General features: G+C 47.3%; 1 long non-coding RNA gene across 1 annotated transcript in view; it reads right to left on the bottom strand.

The window, feature by feature from the left end:
* Positions 1–1172: 1172 nt before the first annotated feature.
* The window catches only part of LOC134756762 (uncharacterized), a 49450-nt gene continuing 41277 nt past the window's right edge, over positions 1173–9345 (bottom strand). The window contains exons 3-4 of the long non-coding RNA XR_010129863.1: positions 6358–6451; positions 1173–2632 (exon numbers count right to left, since the gene is read on the bottom strand). This is a non-coding gene — a long non-coding RNA (uncharacterized lncRNA). The remainder of the gene's footprint in view (positions 2633–6357; positions 6452–9345) is intronic.

Raw genomic sequence — 9345 nt, 5'->3', positions numbered from 1 at the left:
GCAAGTAAGACCTGGGAGGTCACTTTTCAAAAGGCTTGGGCTTCATCCTGAGGGCAGGAAAGGATTTGGGGTGAGAGATGGGCAGAATCTGACCCACGGCTGAGAGACTGGCCTCAAGTCTTTGGCGGGGCTGCCTGACTCTGTTTATCATCCAGACAGCAAACATTGGAAGCTGCTTTTGGGGACCAACAATCCCGGCTTTCAAAGAGCGTTTTCCCCTCAGCCTGGCGCCTGTGCGTCAGTGGTAATAGATGCTGAAGGCTGGAGAACGTAGAGCAGCGTGGTGATGAAGGTGATGGTGTTGAAGGTGGCGAAGAGCTGGAAGGAGGCAGAGTGACTGTTAAAGATGGCAGTGCCAGCTCCTGCTCCACCCCAGGGACCCTCAGCCCTGAAGCCCAGGAGGCCATATGTAACCCTGTCTCATAGCCTCCTGCCTGGCCTGAGACAGCAACCACTGGCCAATGACTCCCTCTCGTGGAAACTCTGCCCCCAGGGCATCCCTGGGGCCATCCTGGTGTCCTGCCATTACCGCACAGTCCCCATCTCATCTGCACCTGGCCGTGAAGCAGGCTCATCTCCACCCCAATTGGGCCCTCATCCCTCGCTGACCTACCCGAGGCCCTCTCTCCTCTGCCCACCTCTGCCCAGCCTGTGTTCTGACACCTCCCTCAGCTCTACTTGCTGGCCCAGGACTGTGCTCTGAGCGCCTGCTCCTCAGCTCCCTGTGAATGTTCAGATGCCGCTCCAGCTCTTCCCGGCCCACACTGAGCTCCTGATGTTCCTCACAAGCCTAAGGGGCCCAGTGGGCCCCCGGGTCCTCCTCTCACCCAGCTCCCTGAGCCAGACGCCTGCGCCCCGACTCCCCTCCCTCCCTTGCCAGCCATGTGCAAAGCCACTCCAAAGGCCACTGGTTTTCCCGCCGGTCTCTGGGGACATGCACTTCTCCCTCATTTCAGCCACCAGCACCCCACCAGGACTCCTCATGGCCTCACTCATCCGCTTCTGCCTGCCCTGCCCCTTGAATCAGCCCCCAGAGGAAAACACGATCGTGTGCCCCATGCTGAAGCCGTGCGATGGCGCTGCTGTTTTCTCGGGGTAGGGCTGTCACCCTCAACATGCCTTCTAGGCCCCACCGGCCGTCTCAGCCTCACTCAGCCCCACTGTCCACTCACACGCTTCTCATTCATTTATTCAATCGACAAATATCTTTTTCCCACCGTGTGCCACCGGGACATAAATCATCCCTCTGCTCGGCCCACCCACACTGTAGATGTCTCATATGCTGTCACTTCATAGCTGTCCGGGCGATCAGATGGTCTGCTGCGGTGTTGCAGTGCATGCATTCGAGGAAGCCTTGTGTCCTCCACAACGTCCCCAAGTCGCAAGAGTGGTGACACTGGCAATATGGATATGCCAACAAGCAGCCGGAAAGTGCTTCATTTAAGTGAAAAAATGAAAGATTTCAACTTAACAAGGAAAGAAAAAAATCATCCACTGAGGTTAAGATGTGCAGTGAGGATGAATTGTCCGTCGGTGAAACTGCAGTGAAGGAGAAAGAAGTGTGTGCATAGTAGATGCAGGGTTCAGTGACACCCAAGGTGTCAGGCTTCCCCTGGGGGTCTTGGAACACATCCCCCAGAGACAAGGGGGACCACTGGATACTGTCTTAGGTATATTGAGGAATTGTTGTTAACTTTCCATAAATGTGATAATGTGAGAAAGTTTGCATATGTTTTTGGAAACAGACTGAAGTGTGTGGAATGAGGTTTGCTTTAAAATTCCTTAGGGGGGAAAAAGGCAAGATGAGACAAATATGGTAAAATCTTCGTAATGCTGGAATCTGGGCTATGGCTACGTGAGGGCCTATAGTACAATATTCTGTACTTTCATATGTCTTCAATTGTTCAACGTGGGACACTTTTAAATGCCTATTGAGATGATGCAACAACTTGAAGAATTAATGATGTAACATTAAATGAAAGCATCTGCATCCAAAATGATTTGCAGAGTGCAATTAAAGTGTGTATATTCTTTGCATAAAGTATATTCTTTGTGTATATTCTTTGCATAAAGTTCACGTGGAATATGGAAGAAAGAACCTGTCGCAGGGATTGTGACAAGGCCTTGAGACTGAAGTAATTTCTCTTTCCTACTAGCATTTTCCTCAGTGTTGCTCTAAGATTTTACCAGGAAGAAAATTTAGGGGAAACACATCAGAGTGTGCTCTATTACAGGGTGCTATTTTCCGAACAGGGAAGGCAGTGGAGGGGAATGGAATGAAAGATCTACTCTCGCAGGGAAATGTCTTCATTTTGGCCTAGTAGTAAACACACTAAAATCAAAAGTCTTGGTTCCATGGGAGCCTACCCCAGGGTCTCTGATTCTCCTCTGTGCCCAGAAGTGCCAGTTGTCCTCACCCCACCCAGGACGTCCACCCAGGAGGAGCCATGCTGCCGGTTCTTACTGGAACTCTCCTGGAATCATTTCTTTTGCAAAATCCAAACAAGGAAGACAACAGGAAGCTGAGGGTGATGAGAAATGAGGTGAGTGAGACATACATCACCCATCCTTGCAGCAATGGGTTTGCAACCTGGGTGGTGGCTACCAGGATCCAGACCCAGCACCCAAATATCTGGAAAAGAAAAACATCAAAGAAGGGGCTTCAGTAGCTAGTGTGGGGCATGTTTCCCTTTGCAGGGCGTCTCTTTTCTGTCTCTGGTTAATAGCTCAGATGAAGTTAGGAGGGAACCAAGAAGGAAATGAGAAGGAAGGTTGGCCCCCTGAGTCACGGTAGTCAGGTCCTATTGTTAGAAAATTCAAGGGGTCGATGTAGAGGTTGTGAACAGAGGGACTTTCAGCCAAGTTGGCCTGAGGATGTGTCCTCTTGGCCGAAGCAGTGTCGGCATATACACTTTTAAACAATTCTGAATAAGTCGCCAACGTATAAAACAGGATATTTCACATGGAAAATTTAGATTTGGGACATTGCTTTAGAAATCGATGGTTCTAGCCACAGGGTACCCATTTCCCAGGTCAGAGCAGGCTGACATTTCCCCTTTAAAAGGACCTGAAGTCCTCAGTGGACCACATCCCCCAGCCCTACTAACCCCATACCCTGCTGTGGCACATTCCCTGTTTCTCGCTGACGCTGTGGAATAGTACTCTTTTTCTTGGCTCCTTCTATCCACGGACAGTGCCTGCCTGGTGGCTCTGTGAACATTTGGTTTGGAGCCTCCAGATCATAGCATCTGATGCTCTGGGGCCGGTCACCAACTGGACAATATAGTTCCAGGTCCATCACCTCTCAACTCTGTCCAGCTGTTTGTTATCCACTTGGTGGAGAAACCAAAGCTCTGAGCTCTGCTTTTATTTGCCTTCAGGCTGGGCTTGCACCCATGTTGGTGAGCTCAGGGGAGGGAGTGACATGACCAGCAGATGGCTGTCCAGTTAGGGGCTTGGAGGAAAGGGTTGGCACAGGCGTCAGGTAGTTTTGTTTTCAGTTTGTCTCCAACTTTTTGAGTTTCTCTCCTTCCTGGGGCCTTCTTAGGAGGTCACTACAGCCCTCCTGGGTTCTCCCTCTTTCTCCTGTTAAATTAGTGCTTTTAAGCCACATGGGCTGGTAATCTCCGGAACCCACGTCGAGCTCAGTCTCTCTGTGGCCCCACATACCCACCTGTCCAGTGCCTACCTCTGCTTGTACGTCCCTCTGCCAGGGCTAATCCTGCACTTGCATAATCTCAAGAGTGAGTATCTCATTAAAGTGTGTAGCTTAGGCAGCTCGCTTGCCTCACTCCCATCCTGCTTCTTGCCCTAAAACTCCTCACATTTAACAGGTTACAAAATCTGAACTTATTGCCACTCCCCGATGCCTTCAGAATCCACTCTCCTCAACCCCTGCTGAAAATGATCCATCTGGGAGAGAGAAAGTTGTAGGATGGGGAATGGGAGCACAGAGGCCTCCAAAGAGAATGATAATGTTCTATTTCCATTTATACTGGGTACACAGGGGTTTATTTTTATAAAGCAATAAAATAATCTTGAAAAAGAAGAGTCTATTGGATTGGGAGCAGTGGAGGTTTGGGGTGATGGGGTGGGGGGCCAGGAATGACTCCTGAATTTGTGATTTGGAGGAATTATATTACCATGTTTTAAAGCTTTCTATAAAGTTAGGTAATCAAAAGAGTTATCAGTGCAGGTGACTCACATTTTTGCCTGTCTCAGGAGACAACTCATCTCCTTCCCTAGTTTTGTTGCCTTTTCCCCATAAATTTTAGAATCAGCTTGTCAACGTCTACAATATCTGTCTGCTGGGATTCTTATTGTGTTAAATCTCTGGATGAATTTCGGGAGAATTGTCATCCTTACTATGTTGAGTCTCCTAATCCATGAACATGATGTATTTCTCCAGTTATTAAGGTGTTCTCTGACTTCTTTGATCAATCACTTGTAGTTTTTAGCATACAGTGGCTGCATACATCTTGTTACATTTATGCCTAAGTATTTCATTTTGGGGGAGATATTGCAAATATTATTGCTTTTAGAAAATTTTATTTCTCGATTGTCCTTTGCTATTAGATAGCAATATAATTTATTTTTTGTGTGATGACATTGTATCCTGCAACTTGCTAAGGTTACTTATTAGTTTATTAGTTAGTTTATAGTTATTATTAGTTTAAAGAGGATTTTTGTTGTTGTTCTTTGGTATATTGTTAGCCATTAATATTTCCTCTTCTGTAAAGTTTTCATTAGTTTTTATCAGTTACATTTTTTAAATAGATTTTTCTTATTGACTTATGGGAATTCTTGCTGATACCGTGGATCTCACTGACCGTCATAAACATTGCACATATATTCTGCCAGCACTTACATATTTTATGGTGTCCTTTGAAGAACTAAGTCCTTAACTTTAATGCCGTTGAATATGTCTGTCTTTTCCTTTATTGACTATGCTTTTTATTAAGTTTAAGAAATCTTTCTCTACCTTAAGTCACGAAGATATTCTTGCATCCCAGACTTTTCTTCTGGGATAATTTTCTTTCTTCCTGAATTGCAGCCTTTAGCAGTCTCTTTAATGAAGGTCAGTTGGAAGTCGTCAGTTTGATTTGTTAGAAAATGTCCTTAAATTTCCCCTGACAATTATTTTCTCTCAGCACTTCCAAGATACATTCTTGCTGTGTTCTATATTTTTCCACATTATTCTGTTGTATTCTGGCTTCCACTGTTGCTGTTGAGAGGCCAGCTGTCAGCTGACCTGTTGCTTTGTAGGAATTTGTCTTTGATGTTTGGCTGCATTCAGAGTCTTCGCTCTGTCTTTGGTGTTCTGTGGTTTGTGAAATGGTTATACGAGGTGTTGAGATGCGGATATCTTTTCATTACTTCTGCTTAGTATTCATTGTACATTCATTGGTTTGTGAAATAGTGATACGAGGTGTTGAGATGCAGATATCTTTTCTTTACTTCTGCTTAGTATTCACTGTACATTCAATATCTGAAAATTCCCCAACTTGGTCTTAGTAGCTTAATTCTGCAGTGACTTCCATTAACTTCAATTCCTGTTCACTTGTTTCTTCCTATGTGTGGTGAGTTTTCATTGGGAGCTCATGTCTGTGGAGGTAGCTCAGTTCTGAGTGATGTATTAGAGTCTTTCTAGTCCAAACACTTACTTTTCTTTTTTTTTGGAGTCTTTCTCTGTCACTCAGGCTGGAGTGCAGTGGTGCAATCATGGCTCACTGCCGCCTCCAACTCCTGGGCTCAAGTGGTCCTCCCATTTCAGCCTCCCAAGTAGCTAGTACTACAGCCACACACCACAATGCCTGGCCAATTTTAATTTTATTTTTTGTAGAGACAGGGTCTTGCTATGTTGCCCAGGCTGGTCTTGAACTCCTGGCCTCAAGCAATCCTCCTGCCTTGACCTCCCAAAGTGCTGGGATTATAGGTGTGAGCCATTGTGCCCGACCTTCACTCCCTTCTGTGTATCTCAGCCAAAAGATACACAACTTCAGGTTCTGCTTTTCAAAGTATATCCCTGGTTTTCTGGGACTAACAGTTTGTATCCTACAACTGGCCAATAAATAGATATAGATATGCCACCCTTTCCCTTCTCAGGCTTCCACTGTGGTTGTCCTGAGGAGAAAAAACACTTTTGGATTTATGGGCTGTTAAGGAGAAAAAGGTAAAAGGAAATGAAAAGCCAGACTAGAATAGGAAGGTGACCACAAGGCAGAGACTCCTCGGCAAGGAATTCAAGCAGCAGAAGGTATCAGATGGCAGTTCTCTGGACTTTCCAAGGGAGTCAGAGTTGTCATGTGGACTAAATGAGATGGTCTGAGTGGGAGCATCTTATAAACTGTAAAGTACCTGGTCAATGTGAGGAGGTGGTGGTGGGAAACACCTCCAGCAGCCTGGCCGTCTGTGTCATTCACTGCTGTATTCCTGGTGCCCAGCCCAGGGTCTGAAAAAATAGGTGGGGAGGGAGGGACATCAAAGTACATTCTTTTGAATGAATCTGCAATGACACCACCACCTCCTCACATTCACCAGGTACTTTACAGTTTATAAGATGCACTCACTCTGACTGTCTCATTTAGTCCACGCAGCAACTCTAACTCCCTTGGCAAGACCAGAGAACTGCCATTTGCTACCTTCCGCTGCTTACTGCCAGCTCGCCAGTGCCAGGCGTGGGGCCAGCAATGGCACCTGGGCCCCATTTTGCCAGCCAGTGTCTGCAGAGGGGTCGCAGTCCCCTTCCTGCCATCAGAAGCTGCCCTGGCCAGATGTAGCCATATGCACATTACTTACATTTGCACATTTAATCTTCGCCATAGTCCAGGAGGTGGTGCTGTCCTGGAGGGGACTGGGGCCCAAGGTCACACGGGCAGGGCATGGTGCTGCCTGGACATGGTGTAGGACACTTGTGGGTCTCCCCCCAAAACCAGATTTCACACCTGAGGGCAGGGGCAGGTAGAGGCTCCTAGAGTGAGCCCAGAGGGTGGCCTGCCAGAGCCTCAGCCAAGGTTGGCGTGGGGAATTAGGAGTCTTGATGGGGCATCATGCCTGCAGTGCCACGGAGCCCATCAGCAGCTTCCTCTCTCCGGGTTCCAGCTATGGCTTAGGGATCCCTGTCCTACCTTTCATGACATGCCAGGGGTCCCTGAGCATTTGGGAATCTACTCAAACATCTTGGGAGCCTTCCTGCAATGGCTTCAGTGTTGCAGAATCAATGTTGTGCGGAAGAAAGTCACTTCCTATTTCCACATCCCTCTAGCTCCTAAACAGTAGGAGGGACCACAGCCAAGGACTACAGGTGGATGTAAACCCAGTAGTAGAGTTTGTTATCTCATTTCTGTCTCAAGTAGTCTAGGTTGGATTCTTTTTAGGTGTGAAATCTTTGAGTATTTGTTTTTACTTTTTAATTAAAACTCATACTTAGTTTTCCAAATTTTCTGGTGGCCTGAACTGCCCTCTCATTTTAATGCTTATTTGTGTATTTTCTCAGAGCAGGAGATATTTTTTAGTGGTTGGGACTGGCCCTCAAAGTGGAGAAATATTTGATTGCAGTGAGCCATTTAGAGTGAGTATATTTCAAGTATAACTTTGGCAGAATCCTTTTTTTTTAAATAAGCAAATACACACAATCATGTATACATTTCCCAAAAGGCTGAACTTAAACTTGAAAGGACTTCTTAAGGAAGAATGGAGCTTAACAACAGGCGTGTTAACCCATTCTTCTCTAGAACACGGAGAAGAGCCTCCTATATTTAGAAAGTTGGTTAAGAGTAGAATATAAGAACTGGGGTAATAACCCCCAGATTGGAGTCCAGGAAGAAATGGCTGATGCCAGGTTTGGAGAGGGAGGTTGAGCCTGAATGTTACCACAGCAGATGGTGAGAAAACTTCCAAAGGCTACTGGGGTCTGGTCAAAAGGACTCAGCATCCTCCTGCTGGCCAAAGATGGGAACACATGAGCTTCTTATCACTGCAATGGATTGGAATGCACTAAATTGAAATCCACAAGTTCAAAATGATACTTAAAACAAAAACTTCCTTGGTCACTTTTGGAGGATGCTTATTATTTTGAAAACTGTTTCAAAAGAAAAAGAAGCAAGCAAAAAATATGATATGGGGCAAAGAGCTTGTTAAAAACATGGATACAGCTGGGTGCAGTGGCTCACACCTGTAATCCCAGCACTTTGGGAGGCTGAGACTGGTGGATCACCTGAGGTCAGGAGTTCAAGACCAGCCTGACCAACATGGTGAAACTCCGTCTCTACTAAAAATACAAAAATTAGCCAGGCGTCGTGCTGGGTGCCTGTAATCCCAGCTACTCGGGAGACTGAGGCAGGAGAATTGCTTAAACCCGGGAGGCGGAAGTTGCAGTGAGCCGAGATTGTGCCATTGCACTCTAGCCTGGGTGACAAGAGCAAAACTCCATCTCAAAACAAACAAACAAAGAAATAAAAAACAACCATGGATACCTGAGCACCATCCTCTGGACAGCACTGTTTGAGTCCTGCTCCTCCTAGAACCCTTTGCGGAATTCAAGAAAGTCTGAGGGTCGGGTTCCTGCCCAAAGATTCTGCTTGAACAGGTAAGGGAGGCTGCATTGTTGAAAGCTCCCCAGGCAGGGTGGCCAGGGCTGAGGAAGCCTGAGGCCAGCTCTCTGCCTCCACTCTCACCCTCAATCCACGCACCAGGCAAGAGCGTTCCTCCTGGGTTTGAATCCCAGCTCTGCCTGGTGGCAAGGTCATTGAACTCCCCTGCGCCTCTGTGTCCCTGTCCATCAAATAGAGGAGGTGGGGGTCTCGCTGGCCCCTCTATCATCCGGTCCTCATGAAGGCTTAACAAGCTTCTCTGGCACATGGTGAGTGTTGGCCAAAATAACCATAACCATTGGAATGGCACAGACGGCAGGAGGGGAGATTCCCTGAGAAAGACCCAGGGAGGGAAATATCCCTAAGGGATGGGAAGTTCACTCCTGGGACAGAGGGGAGGGAGACCAATCAGCTGGGTTGGTGAGATAGCATTGAGATGGGAAACAATAAGGAGGATAGCCTCTGGGGAGAGTGGATCTGCTCTGTTGCACAGAGCAGCTGGAAGCCTCTCATGGGCAGGCGGGGGCTGCTGCAGGGGCTGGACTGCTGCTGAGAAGTGAACTTTACACGCTGTGACAGACACTACCCAAGTAATGACTCCATGGGAAGGGCAAATGAGGTGTCAGGAAGATGCGTGCTCTCAGGTCAGTGTGGCAGGGCTTTGGGCTGTGGCTGGGAAATATGGGTTTGGGCTGGGGCAGAGGAGGAGCTGAGAAATGGGGAGGAGCACCAGGGGCGGGTAGCCCGGTGGCAG

The sequence above is a fragment of the Gorilla gorilla genome, chromosome 12 (assembly GCF_029281585.2).
Source record: "Gorilla gorilla gorilla isolate KB3781 chromosome 12, NHGRI_mGorGor1-v2.1_pri, whole genome shotgun sequence".
Lineage (NCBI taxonomy): Eukaryota > Metazoa > Chordata > Mammalia > Primates > Hominidae > Gorilla > Gorilla gorilla.
The sequence above is the reverse complement of the archived record's forward strand: the minus strand, read 5'-3'. Positions and strand labels throughout refer to the sequence as shown.